Consider the following 22,395-nt stretch of genomic DNA (forward strand, 5'->3'; position numbering starts at 1 on the left):
TGCTAGAGCGATATTGAGCGTCAAACTTCTCACTAACAAGAGGAGCATGTGCGGCACGACGTAACGCCGCTGCGATCCTCCCTGCTGATGGGTGACACCCTCCGGACCCCCCCCCCCCTTCCCTCCCTCCCTCGGCATGATCGCTCGGCATGATTGCTCTCCCGCCCGGTGGCCTGTGTACCTGTCTGGTGGAGCCGCGGTCCGCTGGGATTCCGGGGGGACGCGGCGGGCGGCGTGAGGAGGAGAAGGCTGTCTGGAGTGAGGATGGCGTGGGTCGTGGCTTCTCCGAGGATGCCGGCTTCCAGCAGGCCGCTGAAGGCGGAGGGAATGAGTCACGTGAGCCAGCTGGAGAAGGTGCACGGAAGCCGGGAATGCTGGGAAAGGCAGACCAAGCAAATGGAGCGTCGAGAAGACGGCCAAGGAGTTCCCTGGAGCATGGAGCAAGGTGGAGGGGTAGGAGGGGGAGAAACCCTGCGCGGACCATATTGGGGGTGCCCGGCTATAGACTGGGGCACTGGCTGTGGTTATACCTAGGTGCGGTACCCAGGGGCACTTGTTGATGCTCGGCACTCGGCCACACCAGGTCTGAGCCTGATTGTATGAACCTGTATAAGAGCAGGCTGCCTGGGGATAATCACAAACACCAGCTCCCATTTGAAGTCTGCATACGGATGCATGGACCTTGAGAGGGTCTAAGGTACTGTGCTCAATCTCTCAGACTGTGTGATATTTAAAGGGGGAATTGCCACCACTAAGGTGGCATGACTTTGACATTGAATATTTTTGCTTTTACTCCCTGTTGGCATTACTATAAGCGAGGTGGATGCTCAGTATGAGAGGAGAAAGATAAAGGTAAAACTCGAGGTGGAATCTGTTTAACCTCTTATCATCTATATGGTTACATTCTCTAATAACCTGCAATCTTAATGTACTATCCTCTCTAGCTGAGGAGTATTGTGGAAACTGCATCTGAAGGCTGCAATCCAGGACATCCGGGCACAGAGTCTAAAACGGGAGACCACAATATGCTGGTTGGAAGGTACACATGACTGTATGGGGGCGCTCCTCCCATCTACCCCCCCCCCCCAAGATTTAAGATCATGAGAAATAGTGGCGGGTTTTCTTCTCTCCTCCTCTCCTTTTTATTGCCGCTATGTCGGATTTCGTGGACTTATGGCTCCATATGTACTCTCCCTTAGGTCTTGCGGTGGCTGGATCAAATTTCGCTGGTTTTAAAGTTGCACTAAAGGATACATGGTTGCCTCATTGGAATTTGCATACTTATTCTTCAAAGATACTGGACTGGCTCCTATTAAATGTGATGGGCGCTCTGTGTGACCGACCTCTGGTTTTCACCCTCTCACCCAAAATCAATAATTGTTATATTATGTGTGTAGCATAACTATTACAACCAAGGACATAGGACTGGCCTCTAACCAAAATTGATGGGTATATTATGTAACTGATTTCTGGTTCTCACCTTCATATACAGAAGTAACAACTGTCTTATTATATGTGCGTACTATAACCACTATAGCCAAGGATATCGGACTGGTTTCCTTCTGGCTTGATGAGCATATTAAGTAATTGATTTTCTGTGTTTTCCCCCTATACCCAGAATTGACAACTGTCTCATCTTATGTGTGGGGCATAACTATTAGTGGGGATATTGCAACTGGGTCTCCTCAACTATGCCACCGAAACCAGCTAATAAAGGGGTTCCTAAAGGTTCCCCCAAAGAGAAGGGGGAGGGCACCAGGTTGGATAAATATTTAAAGTCCCCTCTGGCAGGGAAAAGGTTTGGCACTAAAGATAGACTCTCCCTGGTTTCTAATCCGGGCACTCCCGGGTCCAGGTTCTGAGCACTGGCAGATATGGGTACTGAAGGGGAGGGAGAAGCTGCAGGAACGGCCCCCTAAACAGAACTAGGAGAGATACTGGCTGAAGTACAGAATTGTGTTAGGGCTATCTTCTCAATTATCCCAGGTCTCGTCGGACATTACACTAATTAAGGATGACCTGAATAAAGTAAAGGATAGGGTAATGGGAATAGAAAAAGAAATGCCCACTATTGATCAAGCCCTGAAACACTCACATAGGGAAGTAGAAGGTCTGAGGAAAGATAATCTAGAGATCAGGAACAAATTGCAAGAACTAGAGGATAGTTCACGAAGATGTAATCTCAGGATGGTGGGATTCCCGGAGGGGGCGAAGGGGAATAATGCCACAGAGTTTCTACAAAAATGAATAAAAGAAACGGTTGGGGAGGCTGAGTTGTCCCCGTTGTTTGGGATAGAACGAGCACACAGGGTCCCGGCAAGAGCCCCACCTCCTGGTGCCCTCCCACGTACATTAACCCCTTAAGGTCAAAGCCAATTTTCGATTTTGCGCTTTTGCTTTTTCCATTTTATGTTTAAAAGTCCATAGCGCTTGCATTTTTTCACCGACTTATATGAGCGCTTTTTTTTTTGCGAAACCAATTATACTATGCAATGACCAGCATTATTTTTCCATAAAATATGCTGCGAAACCGGAAAAAAAATAATTTGCGCTGTCAAATTGAAAACAAAAACGAATTTGTTTTGATTTCGGGGAGTTTTGCATTTACGCCGTTCGCCCTATGGTAAAACTGACTTGTTATGCATGTTCCTCAAGTCGTTACGATTACAACGATATATAACATGTATAACTTTTATTGTATCTGATGGCTTTTAAAAAAATCAAAACATTGTTAACAAATACACGTTCCTTAAAACCGCTCCATTCCCAGGCTTATAGCGCTTTTATCCTTTGGTCTATGGGGCTGTGTCAGGTGTCATTTTTTGCGCCATGATGTGTTCTTTCTATCGGTACCTTGATTGCGCATATAGGACTTTTTGATCACTTTTTATTACATTTTTTCTGGATTTGATGCGACCAAAAATGCGCAATTTTGCACTTTGGAATTTTTTTGCGCTGACGCCGTTTACCGTGCGAGATCAGGTATGTGATTAATTAATAGTTCGGGCGATTACGTGTGCGGCGATACTAAATATGTTTATTTATTTGTTTATTTATTAATTTATATTTATAAAATGGGAAAAGGGGGGTGATTTGGACTTTTATTAGGGGAGGGGATTTTTTATTAATAAAAACACTTTTTTACTTTTTTTTTTTACATGGACTAGAAGCCCCCCTGGGGGGCTTGTATATACATAGCACTGATCTCTCATAGAGATCAATGCTGTGTATATGCGATGCCCTGGCCCCTGGGGGCCACTTCCGCAGTGCTGGTGTTATGAGCGGGCAATGACCGGGGCAGCTGCAGGGTGTATACTTGTCACGGTATAGGCCTGAGGGCAGCACAGCTGCAGGGCCGGTCTGAGGAATCTGCGGGTGATGATGGGCATGCGATTCTTCGCTGCACTTAGTCGGGGCACCAGTTAGTGGACACCAATGCCAGGGTTCAGTAACAGCGGTTTTATTATAGATAAGGTAACTAGTAGCAACAGTTCTGTCCGGATGCAACCGGGTATATAGCAGGCTTTGACAAATAAAGCAGGAGTGGTGCTGCATAGGCTGTGAGAATACGTGCCGGATGATGGGAGTAGGAGTATGAGAGAAATAGCGTTGCTGGGTGGATTAGCTTGAGAATAATACTTGCTGTGAATCCTTGCAGCGATGAGGAGAGATAACGGAATGACACCCAGATGAGAGAGAAGAATCCGGTCACTTGAGCAGGCAGAAACAGCCGAAGACTTGAATACAGCAGCAGAATCAGTCACTCTTCTTATGGTGAAAAGGCTGCAGAGAAGAAGCCCAACTCCTCTGAGGCAGGAGAGGGACGACACACATCCTCCTTGCTTGGAAGCAGGGGGAAGACTAACTTGTTAGGAGGAAGTGGGAGGTCACATGGTTGCTCCTGGCCAGAGCTAGTCGGCCATTGGAGGAACCATGGTTACAGGTCACGTGATCAACAGCCTTGCATACCACTGTACACTGTAATAATATACAGGAATACATGAGAATACACATGAGAATGCACATTACCAGAGAATACTAGGGGAAAACCAGCAGCAGTTGCAGTGCAAACACTTACCAGAACAGGCATTGACACAGCAAGAGAAATGGCCATAATAGGAGTAGTAGTCTGCATGTTCTGGGACACTGCATACCTCCCTAGCAAGTTTGAGCCGACCTCGGCGAATCTAGAAGGCAGCAAACATGAATAGACTGGACAATCAAACAACAGGAATGAATGATGAGAGTGAGTGTGATGAGGTGTGTGTTTCCCACGCCCAAGGCACAGGTGAGAAGAGAGAGAGGATGAGAAACCCTAGTGGCAGGACTTCACCTAGGGGTGCCTAACGTACTCTGGCGACCAGGTAGCTAGTGCGTGAACCATCTGACGTGTAAGCCAGGACAAGTTAACTGCTGGCGGGGGACCCTCAATATTCCAGCCAGTTAGACAGTAGGTTTTCTGTTAAATGTGTTACCCTACTGGAGGAGAACGTGAAGACCTGTGTACTATCTTGGCGTGTTTGTGAAATGTCTTGGATACCTGGAAGAGAAAAGAACAAAATAATAAAAGCAAACATACATGGGGGCCCCTTACATACCGGTCAATCATACAACACAATTACTCAATAGGCCAAACACACGAAAGGGTATCCAAGGTGCAATATGTATGAACCAGTGTGAATGTTAGGTAAGACTATGTGTGATAACTACTGCGTTGGGACAAGACAGAGGTAAACAAATACTGGAAACAAAAGGAAAGGAAAAACAAGGGACAACAAATACTGCGAGGTCTTGAGGAGAACTGGCTCACATGAATCTGAATGAAACCGGAGAGAAATCTGAATGAAAATCTGAGAAAAAATCTGAATACAAACTGGCTCAACTAAATCTTTCCAGCTATAGATATGATAATAATACACAATAATGAGACTGGATGAGAAAATACACTCCTACATAAACTGGACTTTCTCTGAGGTATATGTGGACTGACTTCTCTTACTCAGAGGAGGAGCTATCTGTCTTAGACACTGGAAAAATATACTGTTTTACAAAAGAGGCACTCTACTCTGAGGCTATCTATGTAACCTTGTGCTCACTCAGAGGAGGAAATACAAAGACTTCGATAACACTGGAATGCAATAGTAGAAAAAGTGCAATAATGAAATAAGTGCAATAATACCCTGTGTGGAACACACAATCACAGGAAAGTGCATTAGGAAGGAATGGGTTAAGTGTCTCTGTTAGGTAGAGTCTCTTTTAGGCAATTAGACATCGTCCATGTAAAAGGCTCTGGGACAGGCACTAGAGAACCTTTTGTTATTGTAAGTGTCCATCAGCTCATGGCTGGTTAGTACAGGGAACTTGGTCAGGAGAACCAGGCACGAACCTTGAACGTTGCATACACTAGAATGGTGAAACAGTTAAGGACTCTGGTCTCTGTAGCGAAGTGGAGGAATTCCTCTGGTAGAGCGCTCAGACCGTCTCAGCGGAGGATCCTCTTCAACAGTGATTGGTGCAGGTACAGGTGGAAGATCACGCCCAGTGTCTGGTTGTAGAGCTGGAGTTGTTGGAGGCACAATTGGAAGTGGAGGGGCCACTGGAATGTGTACAGGGACCGCTGGATAGCCTATGGCCATGAGGAACGGTTCAACTTGGAACATTTCTTCCAGAGAGAGAGGTTTAGCTGGAGCTGCTGGGGAGCCGGAGGTGTGGATGCAGGTACCGGACACGGTGCTGTAAGGCCCTGTAGGTCCTCCTTAGTGCAACGTTTTATCCTATTCCGGTGCACCGTCTGCGGGGCTAGCCCTGGTTTTTTTACTTCATACACATCAGTCTCTGGGTAAGGGATAGAAGAGATGACATAGGGCTCAGGCTCCCAAAGGCTTTCAAGTTTGTGAGAGCGATGATATTTCTTTAGCCAAACTTTATCTCCCACTTGTAGTGGTGTGGCATTCGCCCTTTGGTTGTAGGCATCCTCTTGGCGCTGCTGAGCTTCCCCCATCCTCCGGTCAACAATTTCCCGGGCATCCTGGATTCTCCTCTGATGCTCCCGAACCCAGTCAGTTTCAGGTAGGGGGTTGAAGGTGTCAGGAGCTTGGACTCCCAGAGCACGGTCCTGAGGAAGTTGGCCTTGGCGGCCGAACATCAGGTAGAACGGGGAGTAGCCAGTGGAACAATGAGTGGTATTGTTATAGATCTCCACTAGTTCATCCAACAAGTGGGGCCACTCTACTCTCTTCGTCACTGAAGCCGTTCGGAGCATGTTGATAAAGACCTGGTTAACTTTTTCACACAGACCATTCCCTTGAGGGTGATAGGCCGTGGTACGGAGCTTCTTACATTCATGGTAGGCACACAGCTCCTGGAAAAGTTGCGACTCGAAGGCCGGTCCCCGGTCCGTCAGCAGAGACTCTGGGCACCCATAGTGCTTTACATACTCCTTGTAAAAAGTAAGGGCGGTGGTCTTGGCGGTCAAGTCCCTGACAGGTACCACGACTACCCACTTGGAGTAATGGTCGACCATGGTGAGGGCGTAGGTATACCCGCATCTTGTAGGGACCAGCTTCACATGGTCCAGGGCGACTAGCTGATTCGGCCGGTGGGAGGTGATTGGATGCAAAGGGGCCCTGACTTCTCTTCCCCCAGCTTTGGAGATATTACAGGCAGGGCACTCGGCACACCAGTTCTCGATGTCAGCCCTCATCCCGATCCAGTAGAACCGCTGTCGGATAGTGGCCTCCGTCTTGTGTACCCCGAAATGACCGGACCGGTCATGGTAGGCATCTAGCACCATCTTAGCGTCTCGTCGGGGAATGAGGATCTGGTGGCACCTCTCCCCGGAGACCGGGTCAAGAGAGTTCCGCAGGATCAGTCCCTTCTGTAGGAAGAGCCTCTTTCTTTGCCTCCAGAGTCGCCTTAGCTCGACATCAGGATAGGGCCTCTTTATCCGCATGGGGACCCGACCAGTAGAGAGGTAGTCATAGATCTCCCCCAGGATGCGGGACTCTTCCTGGATGGTCTGCCACCTGGCCAAGTCTTGCGGGGCCCTAGGTGGAGGCGAAGGCGTTTCAGGCCTAGCTGCATCAATAGCACTCTGGGTAGCGAACCTTTGGTAGAAGGGAGGCATTTCTACATCTTCCCAATCGCTGTCCTCTGGGGCCTCTTCGCCCTTGGGTAGTCGGGACAGGAGGTCTGCATTGACATTAGCCTTGCCACTGCGGTACTTAATTTCAAACTGGAAATTGGCCAGTCGAGAAGCCCACCGCTGTTCCAGGGCGCCCAGCCGAGCAGTGTTGAGATGCGCCAACGGGTTGTTATCCGTATAGATGGTAACAGGGGTGGCAGCCAGGTAGTCCTTGAACTTTTCGGTGACGGCCCACACTAGGGCTAGTAACTCCAACTTGAAGGAGCTATAATTGTTGTCGTTCTTTTCAGCGCCCCGAAGACTCCGGCTGGCATAAGCTACAACTCTCTCTTGGCCATCTTGAACCTGGGACAGCACAGCTCCCAGGCCTTGGAAGCTGGCGTCCGTGTAGAGCCGGAAAGGAAGGTTATAGTCCGGGTAGGCCAGGATAGGAGGCGTAGTCAACAGGCGTTTCAGGGTTTGAAAGGCAATCTCCTGCCGTTCGGACCACTCGACGGGGAGCCGTCGGTTGTAGCTTTCTCGAGGGCAACCCCGGAGTAACTCATTGAGGGGCTCAGCCACTTGGGCAAAGTGGGGAATGAAGCGGCGGTAATAGCCGGCAAATCCCAGAAAACTTCTCACCTCCTTGACTGTCTTAGGGGTATCCCAGTGTTCCACAGCCGAGATCTTCTCTGGATCGGGTTGTATCCCCTCAGCACTCACAACATGCCCCAGATAGTTCACTTGGGGTTTGAGAAGGTGGCACTTGGAAGGCTTGATTTTCAGGCCGTGATCGATTAGGACCTGGAACACTTCAGCCAGATGATGGACGTGATCTTCGTAGGTACGTGAATAGACAATCACATCATCTAGGTAGAGCAGGACACTCTGAAAGTTGAGATGGCCGAGACACCTTTCCATCAACCGCTGGAAGGTAGCGGGGGCGTTGCACAGACCGAAGGGCATGCTGGTGAATTCAAAGAGCCCCATGGGGGTGGTGAAGGCCGTCTTCTCACGGTCTTCGGGTGCCATGGGCACCTGCCAGTACCCACTGGTGAGGTCCAAGGTGGAGAAGTAGGCGGCTGACCCCAAAGCAGCAATAGACTCTTCGATCCGGGGCAAAGGATAGGCATCCTTGTGGGTGATTGTGTTTATCTTCCTATAATCCACGCAGAACCGGATGTTACCGTCTTTCTTTTTCACAAGGACAATAGGGGCAGCCCACGGACTCTGACTTTCTTGGATAACGTTAGAGTCTTTCATCTCCTTGAGCAGTTTCTTGACCTGCTGATAGTTGGCAGGGGGGATTGGCCGATGTTTCTCTTTGATAGGCAAATGGTCCCCAGTGTTGATCCGATGCTGGACCAGATTGGTCTTTCCGAAATCGAGAGAGTGTTTGCTGAAGGCCTCGTGATACCTTTTGGCCACCTTGAGGATGCCGTGGAGGTATTCAAGTGGGGTATTGGCATCGCCAATATGGAGCTCGTCCCACCAAGGGGCGAGAGCCCTGTTTGAGTCCCTTTGAGTGCCACGGATGGATCTCTGATAGGCAATGGTCTCCTCACAGACGATGTCCTCAGGATCGAGTTGGTATAGCATGGCCACGGTGGTGAACTTGGGTAGGTCAGCTGGGGAGTCTCCAAGGTTCACCAGACGGACAGGGACCTGACCATTGGAGACGGTCACCAGGCTTCTAGCGGCCCTGACAAGAGGTTGCCCCTCAATTTCAATAGCATCCAGAAGGGCCACATAGTCAGCATTGTTAAGGCCCGGACGGACCCTGCACCAGATGAGGAACTCACTGTTAGCTGGGATGATGATCGGACGAGCATCTCTAGTGCGGACACGGCAGATTTCTCCTCGAGGATTGGCAAACTTCCGCTGAGCGGTGAGCACTTTAATGGTCTTCTGGACGGCTTGCCTGTACTGAGGAGAAGCACAAGACATAGAGGCATTCAAGGCATCCAACACTTCAGTGAATACATGACGGATAATATTCATGCCTAATACCACGGTCCTACTATCTCCCTGAGCCTCAGTAACAATGATACCCTGACGTGCTAGCTCTTGCTTCCCTATGCAGACAGTGGGTTCCCAGTAACCTAGTTGCACAATAGGACGACCATTACTAGCAATAAGTTTCAGACGGTATTTCTCAACTGGACCTAGGGTTCTCAGATCCCAATGTTCTTCAAACACATGCCTCGGGATAGTGGTAACCTGGGAACCTGTATCTACCAGAGCCTCCAGGGGGACTCCGTCCACCCAGAGAGTCACATGCGGGCATTGTGAGAGGAACCTTGAGAACCACTGTGCTTCCTGCGGGCCTGGATCTCGACCTCCTGGGTATTGGCCCTCGGACCCAAGGGTAGCCCCGTTTAACTGATAGCATTGGGAGCGGTAGTGTCCATGTCGCCTACAGTGGCGGCAATAGGGGCGCTCAGGGGATCTAAGTCTCTGTGGAGGAGGCCGATCGGGAACTGCATACTCAGGGCAGGGGTCCTGTGGTGGTGGAGGTGTTGGATAGGCCCCTTGTAGCCCCCTTAGGGCTTGGCAGAGAGAGTCAACCACTTGCGTAAGGAGAGCAGGGATCGCTGGTGAGCTAGCCGGGATAGACTGTTGGGCAGCTTGTATAGCGGAAACCGGCTGAACCATATTGGGCACTGGAGGTGAGGGTATAGATCCCACCGGGTCCGGGCAATCTGAACCTGGAGTACAGCCGGCACAGGGATTGTCAATGCCAACCACCCTCAGAGCCAGAGTCTTGAAGTCCAGGAAAGGCATTGTAGGGTTTTGGGCAGCTAGCATACGCAGTTGGCTCTGGATGAGTCTAGAGTCCACCCCCTCTATGAAGCGGTCAGTGATCATACTCTCCACAGCCGAGGGGGCTATGGTATCAACCTGTCTCAGGGCCCGGTAGGCAGATTGGAGGGCTAGTGCATAGTCTCTGAGGGTCTCACCTGGCCTTTGTCGTCGGTCATAAAACTTAAGGCGGACCTCCGTGGGTGACTGTACCTCAAATTCTTTACTCAGCCGGGCCAGGATCTGTTGTACATTAGCTTTCTCCGTAGCTGGCCACGACCGCACCTCCTCTGCAGCGGGACCCTCAAGTTGTCCTAGCAGCAACTGCACCTGCTGAGTGGGAGAGAGTGAGACAAGTTCAAGGGTGCGGGAAATTTTTTCCTTGAAATCAGCCAACGTGTGGGGTTCCCCTTTATAACTGGGAAGATTGTTGGGCCCAATGAAGAACGGGACCGCTGCGGTAGCCATAGCAACGGGAGCCGCGGGAAGTCTTCGCCGGGCCATCGGCGGACTGCCGGACCCGTCAGAGTCACTGTGATGGCCGGTGGACATGATGAGGGGTTCTGGTGTAAGGCGTCTGGAAGAAAGCAGAGGTGAGGAGAGCTTGCGGGAACAGCAGGCACCGATAGGCAGGGTGTCCGGGACCGGAGAGGGATAGGGCGGAAGTCAGCACCAACACTTCCGGCGGTCCGGGCACAATCTCCTTCCCTCCTGCAACAGAGGCTTGGATACTGCAGAGTCGGGGCGGAGCTTGAGTGGAGCGCGCGCGCGCGCGAAGACAGTGCGTCACAAGCTGACTTGACCCCTTAGCAGGCCGCAGCGCAGCAATAGCAGAGTCTCTGAGGATGATGAGGGGTAGCAGTACAGTTCTGGGGACACTGACAGTTGGCACAACACAGTCTGTATCCTGTTCGTGACGCCAAATGCGATGCCCTGGCCCCTGGGGGCCACTTCCGCAGTGCTGGTGTTATGAGCGGGCAATGACCGGGGCAGCTGCAGGGTGTATACTTGTCACGGTATAGGCCTGAGGGCAGCACAGCTGCAGGGCCGGTCTGAGGAATCTGCGGGTGATGATGGGCATGCGATTCTTCGCTGCACTTAGTCGGGGCACCAGTTAGTGGACACCAATGCCAGGGTTCAGTAACAGCGGTTTTATTATAGATAAGGTAACTAGTAGCAACAGTTCTGTCCGGATGCAACCGGGTATATAGCAGGCTTTGACAAATAAAGCAGGAGTGGTGCTGCATAGGCTGTGAGAATACGTGCCGGATGATGGGAGTAGGAGTATGAGAGAAATAGCGTTGCTGGGTGGATTAGCTTGAGAATAATACTTGCTGTGAATCCTTGCAGCGATGAGGAGAGATAACGGAATGACACCCAGATGAGAGAGAAGAATCCGGTCACTTGAGCAGGCAGAAACAGCCGAAGACTTGAATACAGCAGCAGAATCAGTCACTCTTCTTATGGTGAAAAGGCTGCAGAGAAGAAGCCCAACTCCTCTGAGGCAGGAGAGGGACGACACACATCCTCCTTGCTTGGAAGCAGGGGGAAGACTAACTTGTTAGGAGGAAGTGGGAGGTCACATGGTTGCTCCTGGCCAGAGCTAGTCGGCCATTGGAGGAACCATGGTTACAGGTCACGTGATCAACAGCCTTGCATACCACTGTACACTGTAATAATATACAGGAATACATGAGAATACACATGAGAATGCACATTACCAGAGAATACTAGGGGAAAACCAGCAGCAGTTGCAGTGCAAACACTTACCAGAACAGGCATTGACACAGCAAGAGAAATGGCCATAATAGGAGTAGTAGTCTGCATGTTCTGGGACACTGCATATATACACAGCAAAGATCGATTAGATTGGTCATAGATTGCTATGACCTGCTGCAGGCCATAGCAATCTATTGCCGAGCCGGGATCAGCGTCATCCCGACGCTGAGGCCCGGCACGGGCAGAAGAACGGATCTCCCCCCCGCGATCGCATCGCACGGGGGAGATCCGACCTACTAGACACCAGGGATAGTGTGCATAAAGCACTTCAATGCAGCTGTCAGGTTTGACAGCTGCATTGAAGTGCTTAATTATCCGGCGCGGCAACGGGACCCGCGCCAGCTAACAGAGGCACTGCCCGGCTGCACATGTCAGCCGGAATCAGCGCTGTTCAGAGCGGGGTCCCGGCGGGACCCCGCTCTGAACACCCCCCGCGGCACCATGACGTATCAGATACGTCATGGGTCGCTAAGGGGTTAATAGCAAAAATTCTGTGCTCAGGGGATAGAGACAGGGCCGGCTCCAGCTTTTTGTGGGCCCTTGGGCGACAGAGCCTCGGCGGGGCCCTTTGAGGAGCAAATCATGGAGAGACAGGCGAGGAAAGATTTGCAGCAAAAGAAACATGCGGCTGCTGCATATCTTTCTCCTCCTGTATCTCCTGATCTCTGTGGTAGTCAGAACTCTGGAGGAGTCAGACCCAGTCACAGGATTTTTATATTATATATATATATATATATATATATATATATATATATATATATATCATGCTGGTGCTGCTAGTTCTCCTGTATACAGCTCCTGCTGTGTGTGTGTGTGTGTGTGTGTGTGTGTATATATGCATACATACACACACACACACAGAGCAGGAGCTGTATACAGGAGAGCTAGCAGCACCAGCATGATATAGATATTGTGACAATCTGGGGGTTACTCACTGGCTGGGATCGCCATCTCCTGGGCCTGAGACGGTTGGCACATCACAAATTGCAGTCCAGTCAGTGCTGTATGCTTTATACGGACCTCAGTCAGCTTTATTTATCCGTTCAAAAAACACAAGACATAGGCAACACTGCCAATAAAATAAAACCTAGGCCGTCTAGCCACTGACTAACACCACAGCTTCCCTAGCTGTCACTTATGAGCCTAATGCTCAATATCACCAGCTCCACTGGTCTTACCCAGACTTCTTGTCTGCAGCTCCCACAGGCCTAGTGCTGCCTGTTCTCCCACACTGGGAGTCTTCACCTGGGAGCCTCTGGAGTCTCTAATAGAGCTCCACCAGGTGGTTTCAGAGCCTCATTAGCTCTTGGACTGGAGTGGAGTACCTGGACCAGGAGCTCCACCTGAACTCCAATTCCCACTCCAGAGGCATAGAACTGCCTCTTACAGCCCCACCATGCCACAATATATATATATATATATATATATATATATATATATATATATATATATATATATATATATATGTATTATATGAACATGGTGAGACCTCTATACACACACTGAATATCACTGCAGGACCTGTATATAGGAGAACTAGAGGTCTCACCATGTTCATGAGAGAGAGAGAGAGATACAGATATCTAGTTGTTTTGTGTATAGAGGTCCTGCTGTAACATATATATATCCTGCTGTAATAGATATATATGTTACAGCAGGACCTCTATACACAAAACAACTAGAAACCAGCACATACAGAACACTTAGTTTGCAGAGCCTACCGTGCTGCCCGCTATCAGGTCATGTGTCCGATCACATGACCCGTGACATCATCAAAGGTCCTTCACACTCAAAGGTCCTTTCCTACTCGGCTGTAGGGAAGATTTGTGAAGGAAGACAGGTGCCCGGGGGCCCCAGTTTGTATCGTTGGGCCCCTAACTGTCACATGCGGCCTCTAGGGGCCCAGTCCCCTTTGTTACTACACTTTTTTTTCTTTTTTTACTAACAAAAAAATGTAGTAACAAACGGGACTGGGCCCCTAGAGGAGCTGTGGGCCCCGGCATTTGCCCTAGTCAGCCGGGTGCTGACGCCGGCCCTGGATAGAGACTTGGTTTTCAAGAAAAAAACGGGGAATCTGGGAGATTTACAATACAATGGTAATAAGGTGGCGGTTTTCCCGGACTTCTCCAGAGCTACGCAAACTCAAAGAGCAAGCTTTGCAGGGGTTAAAAAACGGTTACATCTGGCGGAGATAAAGTTCTCCCTGCTGTTCCCGGCTAAGCTTAGAATCATGTATAATAATAGTGTTATGTTTTTCAGCGACTCACAAGCTGCTTCTGACTGGTTGGAACGGGAAGGTCTATGAGGGGAATCCGGCTCTTTGTTAATCTTTTTGGGTATATGATACAGGCCTGAAATGAATAGCCTTGAGTTGGGGGGGGGGGGGGGAAGGAGGATGCAGTAGTAGGAATCCTTGGTATGTTGGCAAGGGTTAAAAGTGACGTGGGATCCAGGAGGGGATCAGCCGGGGGAGGTTAGGGAATTTTCCTTTTTTTTTTTTTTTTTTTTTTTTTCTTTCTCTCTCCCTCCTACTTCTTCACCTCTTTGCTCTTATTATGCGTGAATGATTTCAAATGGTTAGGGTTATCACATGGAATATACGCGGACTAGGTGATCGCCTCAAAAGGTATGGTATATTCAATCGGATTAACAACTATCTACCAGTTATAGTATGCCTTCTTGAGACTCACCTTACCTGCGAATCTGTACAGAGTATTTCAAAGGGATGGACCTCAATGGTATTACACTCATTTGGCTCCTCATACTCTTCCGGGGTGACTGTTATGGTGCATAAGGAGGTTGATTTTGAAATCAAGGGGCATCGGTCTGATAGTAAAGGGAGATTCGTTTTCATCTGGGGGATTTTGGAAGGGATAAACACAATCTTAGCTTTTGTCTACCTCCCTCCCCCTTTCTCCGTGGACGTACTTTTGGAGTTAGGGAATTTTAGCAAGGATAAGGACTATATTAACTTGTTTATATCCGGGGACTTCAATTGTGTGATGGAGTCTAGGGACAGACGGTCCTCGAGTAGTAGGCAAGCGACTGTTGATTCTCCTTTGAAAAGGTTTGCGGAGGAAGGGGGATGGTATGATGCGTGGAGATTATTAAATCCATCGGTCGATATTTTCTCTTGTTTTAGAGCGTCTCACAAGGCTGCTTCGCGTATTGATCTTTTATTGTGTAATCAAGGTGGGTTAAGGGAGATTAGTCATATAAGTTTGCACCCAAATCCATATCAGATCATACATCTCTTTTTTTTTAATCAAAGTTATTTTTATTAAACATTTTCCAAATACAAGTTTTCTCCCAAAATAAACATAGTTCCCCAGGAGGGCATACCCTCCCCCCCCCCTTCCACCCTAACCCCCCCCACCCCTCCCCAACACCCTCCCCCCCAATATTCCCCCAACTCCACAAACATAAAAATATATAACTATATAGAAGGTGCAAGAGTCCATAGTTCACAACAGTACTTTTACAGCATGAGTGTTCATGAGCAATCAACTAAGAATACAACAACAAAAAAAAAAAAAAAGGGGAAAAAAGAAAGGATCTAGTAGACCAACAAGCCCACACGTGTCGCATGTCCACTGGCAGTAGATGAGAGTAGCACAAAAGTGAAAAGACAGAGCATTCTACGAACTTATGTGCATCTTAGCTCAACCTATGTGCGGGAACCCGGGGGGGGGGCGAGCTCAGGAGCAGCCATCCACCTTCCCCACAACTTTTCAAATTTCTTAGTAGCTTTTCTCTTTTCGTGTGCATACCTTTCTGTACCGATTAACCAGTTTACCTTAGCCACAAACTCTGACACAGTAGGGGGGGCCTCGTCCAGCCAATGCTGTGCAATTAGTTTACGTGCCATAAACAAAATGCGCGCAACTGCAGTCTGCTCCACCACGTTTACTGCCAAGTCATCTACATACCCCAGTATATAGACCAGAGGAGATTGCTGCAGTTCCACCGCATAGGCTTTATGTATGGCCGACTTCACCCCCCCCCCCAGTAGCGGAACAGCTTGGGACAACGACAGAACATATGTAGGAGGTCTCCTTCATGAACGTGGCATCGAGGACACAAGAGTGTATCCCTGACATGGATAAGGAAAAGGAATTGTGGTGTGCGGTACACTCGGTGTAATAAGTATAAGTGCGAGAGACGGTGCTGCTCACCCAGGGATAGTTTGGGTGTCATCTCTAGTATCTCCTTCCATTGACCTTCCTCTATGGGACCAATATCTGCCTCCCATTTTTCCCTCAACATGAGTGGGAGCCTGTCTAAGTATTTAGAAACAATGTGTCTATAAAGACATGAAATAAGTCCCTTGGTAGATTCAGAGTCTCCCACAATATTCATGGGTGGCAGACATTGCACCCCCGACCCCAGCAACTCCCCCTCCGCTTCACATGCATGACACAATTGCAGGTACTGGTAAAATTGCGTATGAGAGAGAACATATTGACTCCGTAACTGATCAAAACTTTTCAATTGACTGCCGTCATATAACTGCATTACTTTCCGGAGTCCCGCGTCTCTCCAGGTGGAAAATCCCTCCAGGAAATAGAGATCCCCTAACCATGGGGTGTCCCAGATAGATGTGTAAGGTGTGTATCCCGTGATGCCATATAGGTCCCTAATTTTCCACCACACCTTATGAAGGAGTAGCAACGTCGGCACTTGTGGGGTGAGGATTACTACCCTTTTAGCCTCCAGAAATTCAAACAAATGGTCAGTCCGTAAATGATGTCCAATCAGAGTCTTGTTCTGGTCCCCACCATCATCTACATCCCACCGCTTTAGGTGTTGCAGCTGGGCTGCCAGGAAATACATGGCTGCATTGGGGACCGCCAGGCCTCCATCATCCTTAGGTCTCTGTAGCGTTTCTAATTTAATACGTGGATGCTGTGAGCCCATATCAATGCACGGAAGAGAGCATGAATCTTATGGAAGATACGAGAAGGAAGCCACACAGGAGAGTTGTGCAGAATATATAATAATTGTGGCATCCAAATCATCTTCACCAGATTTGCCCTGCCCACCACTGACAAAGGTAATTTGCGCCAGACAGCTAGCTTCTGCTGAAATTTACAAATCAGGGGTGCCATATTCAACTGCTCATAAGCTCGAACATCTCTAGAGACAAAAACGCCTAGGTATTTGAAGGAGTTAACACTTTTCAGCGGAATGGTAGGGTCCAGCTGCAAACCACCCTCTGAGTCTATAGGCATAATAACTGATTTGTCCCAGTTTATAGTAAGACCCGAGTAGGTCCCAAACTCATTTATTATGGACATGGCCGTAGAAAGGGAGGAGGAGGAGTCACTGAGATAAAGTAATAAATTGTCGGCGTATAACGCCAGTTTATCCTCCCTCGACCCCCTCCTAAAGCCAGCCACTCCAGGGTGCGAGCGCAACAGGGACGCCAAGGGTTCTATCGCCAGCGCAAATAACAACGGAGAGATCGGACACCCCTGTCGCGTCCCCCGATGGAGCGGAAAGGAAAATGACAGTCCCCCGTTAATCCGCAGGCGCGCCACTGGGGCTGAATATAACAATTTTATAGATGACATAAACATCGGACCAAATCCCATCCTGTCGAGGACCGCCCACAAATATGGCCATTCGATGCTGTCAAACGCTTTGACAGCGTCCAATGAGCAAACTACCCTGGCCCCCGGATTATCCACCGGCAACTGCAAATTGAGATGTAGTCTACGAATGTTTAGGGCCGTTAATCTGGCAGGGATGAATCCAGTCTGATCGGGGTGTATCAAGGATGATATGATCCCAGAAAGATGGGTGGCCAGAGCTTTAGCTATGATCTTTACATCGACTGGAAGTAGAGAAATGGGCCTTAGGGTGCGTTCACACCTACCGCATCCGCAGCTTATTTTTCCGCGGAAATCCGCAGGTCTTGGTAGTGCAGATTTCAACCTGTGAGAAATCCGCGTACGTGTGCGTTGTGCGGTTTTTCCACAGCAAGTTTATCGCAACTGAATTGTCCGTTTTGAATGATAGAATGTTGAATAAAGTTTCCTGGCATCTAATTGAAATTAAAAAAAAAATAACCTTATCAAATTAGCCTCACTAAATCCGTGACAGGAATCACTTCAGTGTTGTAAAATTTGGCCACTGTGGTGAATTTAGCCTAAAATCAAACACAAAATGCCAGGTTCACATGGCCGTCTTCGCCTTAGGCGACGTTATATTCCACTACTCCTGCGACTAGCACTTACGCTGTGTCACCAAAAAATTCTGCACGAGGTAAAAAAAAATTTTTTTCCAATTGAACCGGTTATTTTCAATGGTGTTCACTGGTGTTTGGTTTTTCGGCGTCTTGGGTGGCATTTTTTTGGTCAATTACGTACATTCAAATGTAATTTATCTGTCTTTCTGTTTACCTCATCAAATGCAGTCATGGTTGTAAAAAGTTGTAATTTCAGATGTCAGTGATGCCCTCCTCACCAGGGTTTTTTTTTTTTTCCTTATAATATGTGACTTGCAACCATATCTGCTGTTGAGTGGAAAGATGGAAATGTTTATTACTAAGGTCCGAGAATATGTTTTTACACAGTAGTAAAAATTATTACACTGCTTGGCGGTGAGGAGTAGGAGGTTGCTCTAAGTTTGCTCTAAATATATGTGCCACGATGAGTCCATGCAGATGTGGGGACCGCTTTGAGGCGGAGGAGGGAGAGTGGGGTTTGACACTGCAGGCCGTTAACGATACCGACTACTAAACAAGTTTCTTACAAATGTGGATGTCCTCCATTATACTGACTATTAGACAGGATGGTGTGAAAGCTGGGTGACCTCAATTAGACTCACTACTATACAAGATGCTGGGAAAGCTATGTGACCCCATCATACCAGATGCCAGGGCAGCAGAGTTACACCTTTATACCAGATGGCATGGTAGCTAAGTGAACCTATTTTACCTGATGCCAGGGAATTTCAGTGACCCCATTATACAGGATACCTGGGAAGAAGAGTGACCCCATTATACATGATGCTAGCCAAACTGAGTGACCACATGGCACAGGATGCTAGGGAACCTAAGTGTCCCCACTATAATTACCCTCCTTCCTGAGTTCCATTGATTCTGTCCTCTGGCCCACTGGGATTAGGTAGTATTCCATTTGTGGTGGGCATCAGGGGGCGGTGCTTCCCACACTGGGCCAGGATTTGCCAATATTGGGGCCAGGCCCTACCAGGAAACAAACGGGGCTGTTGTCAACTATGGTGAGGGATCATCTCTGCCAGTGGCTGTTGGACAATGTGCTTAGGGGAGGGCCAGGGCCTTGCTTTGAGATTGATGCCTCTCCCTTTAGGTAGTTGTCCAACTGTGTATGTGTGTTTTGGGGGGGGGGCTCTTTCACTAGTACTGCCACTGCTGAAGCACCATTGAGACAGGCCACGTTTTTTGAGGGGGGCCGGCCACCTCTAGGGCCAGGGCTCCATAGCAAAAGCCTTATCCTTATTATTGGTAGCTATGCCACTCTTGGGATCTGTGTTGAAATTCTTAATTTGTGGTATGGTGGAAGAAGCAGAAGTGATGACTTTTACCAAAGAGTAAACAGTAATGGGTATCTTTCGTCATTGCACTAGTTTTTAGCTTGAAAAGAATTATTAAATATACCTAATATAGATTTCAATGTGCTTGGGAGATGTGCCGTGCTGCTCCAAAATATTCCTTTGCCTTTTATTCTTTCTAGGAGTGTCGTTACAAGCGTCTGTGGGTGCATCCCTATCTTCGTGAGCATAACACCAAAGGCTTCTTCTACAATCTATATGGGGATTTGCGACGGTAAGCATGCAGTTGAAGCCTTGGTGAATTACAGACTATTGCAAAATTAGTTTGTGTGGTAGCACACTGTTCATCTCTTGTGTGGTCTTCTAATTTACAGCTATCCATGCAAGTTTACCAGCTTTTGCCGTGTGACCATTGAGCAGTTTGATGAATTAGTGCAGATTGTGAAACTGCCACTTACCTTTCAGAACACCAGGATGCGGAGGTCAATTTGCCCTGAGGAAAGACTACTCATCACCTTGCGGTAAATTTTTTTAACATTACATATGTACATTAAGCTTTTCATAATTTGGTTGATTTTAATGGTTTTATCTTCTTTGTCTTCCCCCCCCCTCTTCTCTTTTTTGCATATGTAGTTTTTTAGCCACAGGAGAAAGCTATGCATCCCTGCACCTTCTATTCCGGGTTGGTAAATCTACCATCTCTGGAATAGTTAGGTGTACATGCAGCGCAATCTGGCAGAAATTGCAGCCTAAGGTGATGCCGCGCCCATCCGAAGAACGTTGGCTCCAGGTTGCGGCAGCCTTTCAAACTGTAGCCAACTATCCGAACTGCTTAGGTGCGGGTTGATGGCAAACATGTCAGGGTGAAGCAGCCACCGCACTCAGGATCCAGATTTTACAATTATAAAAAGTACTTTTCTGTGATTCTGATGGCTGTGGCTGATTCTAACTGCATGTTTGTAGCCATTGATGTTGGTGCCTATGGCAGTTCGGGTGATTCTCGGGTGCTGCAAGCATCTCAAATTGGACTGCAAGTTCTCCGAGAGGGCGTCACGCTTCCAGCCGCCCGACCTCTTCCCGGCTCCACAGAGCCAGTACCCTTCGTGATGGTATCGGATGAGGCTTTCCCAATAATGCCAAACCTGCTGCGCCCATACCCACGGAGAGAACTGGATCCCCGGAAGAGGATTTTTAATTTCCGGCTGTCTAGGGCACGTAGAGTTGTGGAGTGCATCTTCGGGATTATGTGTAGCCAGTGGCGGGTCTTGAACACTGTCATCCAATTGGATACCCCCACGGTTGATCTGGTTATCAAAGCTTGCTGTGTTCTCCACAACTACTGTCGATCTAACATCTCTGAGGTAGTTGTGGAGGCACAGCAAGCCCCAGTTGATGCAGGCATCAACTGGCGTGGGGGTTTCTCATCCAATCAGGGTGTGCAGGTTCGAGATCTGTTTGCTGACTATTTCATAACTCCTGAAGGTGCCGTGCCCTGGCAACACTCCTGTGTTGGTGATGAGTAGCCACCCAGGGCCTAGGGGGGAGTGGACATGGATGCACACAACATGTCTCAACAGTCTACGCTTGCAGCTTGAAGATTTGACCTCTACATTCAAGGACAACCTACTGGACACACTGCCAGCAGCCTACCAGGTTTTGATATTTGCAGTTGTTGTGGTAATTGGGAACCACACAGAATATTAGGACTTTATTTGATTTGTGTGTTATGTGTATATACTGTTTAATTATTAACCCCCCCCTAAAAAAATAAAAAAAAAAATTATACTTACCATCTACATCCAAGTGTGGGTGTGTGTAGTGCCATTTGGCAAATATTGGTCTCAGCCCTCAAAAGGGTCATGATGTGTAATTAAAAAAAAAAAAAAGCCTAACATATTGTGTATTCCTTCTTTTGTGTCTGACTATGTTTTACCATTTGTTATGTAGCCATTGCCCACCACAAATTTTATGCAAATGGTGATGTAAATAACATACCTAGATTCGCACATTGATATAGGGCTATATCAAACAGCTTAGCCAAAAATGTCACATATCTAGTTATATTAATATCAATATTCATTTATATATATCTAAACATATATCTCTATATAGATACCAATATATAATCAATATGGTGAAATCTCTCTCTTTCTATTTCTGTCTATGTATATATATATATGGTTCCACACAGATATAGCTGCATCTATCTTCAGAGATATGCGTAGGTCTCACTATCTAGCAAGATATATCTATCTATCTATCTATCTGGAGAGATATATCTATCTAGATACAGATAACTAAAATTTTAACAAGTAACATACACATACTCATATGGTTATATATATACACATATTATGAAAGAGAGAGTGCAATACAGAGAGACTCAAACACATGTAGAGTACACATCCAAAAACTTAAATTTTTTTCAAAAAATTGGATAGCCAAGTATGGTGGCGGCACTTTTATTGTTACAATAGGGCTGGGCGATATTGGCCTAAATCAATATCGCGGTTTATCGCACATGCAGCCGCGGGTAACGATAAATTAAACAATAATTATGACACCCCCTTTTTAAAAGCCACACCCCTTTTGAAAACCCCATTTTCTGATGGTAATACAAGCGTGGATTTATTCCATATAACAATGTCCAGCAAACTTCACAAGTAATACACAATGTTTTGGTGTCTCCTACATCATTTTCAAGTGGTACTTAAAAATGGCATAGGAGATGCCGGAGCATCGTATATTAATTGTGAAGTTTGCTTCACATTGTTGTATAGAATAAATCCACGTTTGTATTACTATCAGAGTGCTGCAGAGTATTTTTTACTTGATACAAGGTCTGGGATATGTGTGCTGCATTTACTGTTTGCGATACATAGCTAGATAGATAGATAGATAGATAGATAGATAGATAGATAGATAGATAGATAGATAGATAGATAGATAGATAGACAGGAGATAGATAGATAGGATATAGACGGACGAATGGATAGATAGATAGATAGACAGATAGATAGGAGATAGACAGGGAGATAGATAGGAGATAGATAGATAGGAGATAGATAGATAGGAGATAAATAGATAGATAGGAGGGAGATAGGAGATAGATAGATAGAGTACTATCTTTCTATCTCCTATCTCCTATCTATCTC

At 47.6% G+C, this 22,395-nt stretch overlaps 1 pseudogene; it reads left to right on the top strand.

Annotated features, from left to right (window-relative positions):
* The first annotated feature begins 264 nt into the window (after positions 1 to 264).
* On the top strand, positions 265 to 20,873 carry LOC138774730 (uncharacterized; annotated as a pseudogene).
* The last annotated feature ends 1,522 nt before the right edge of the window (positions 20,874 to 22,395 follow it).

The sequence above is a fragment of the Dendropsophus ebraccatus genome, unplaced genomic scaffold (assembly GCF_027789765.1).
Source record: "Dendropsophus ebraccatus isolate aDenEbr1 unplaced genomic scaffold, aDenEbr1.pat pat_scaffold_1056_ctg1, whole genome shotgun sequence".
Lineage (NCBI taxonomy): Eukaryota > Metazoa > Chordata > Amphibia > Anura > Hylidae > Dendropsophus > Dendropsophus ebraccatus.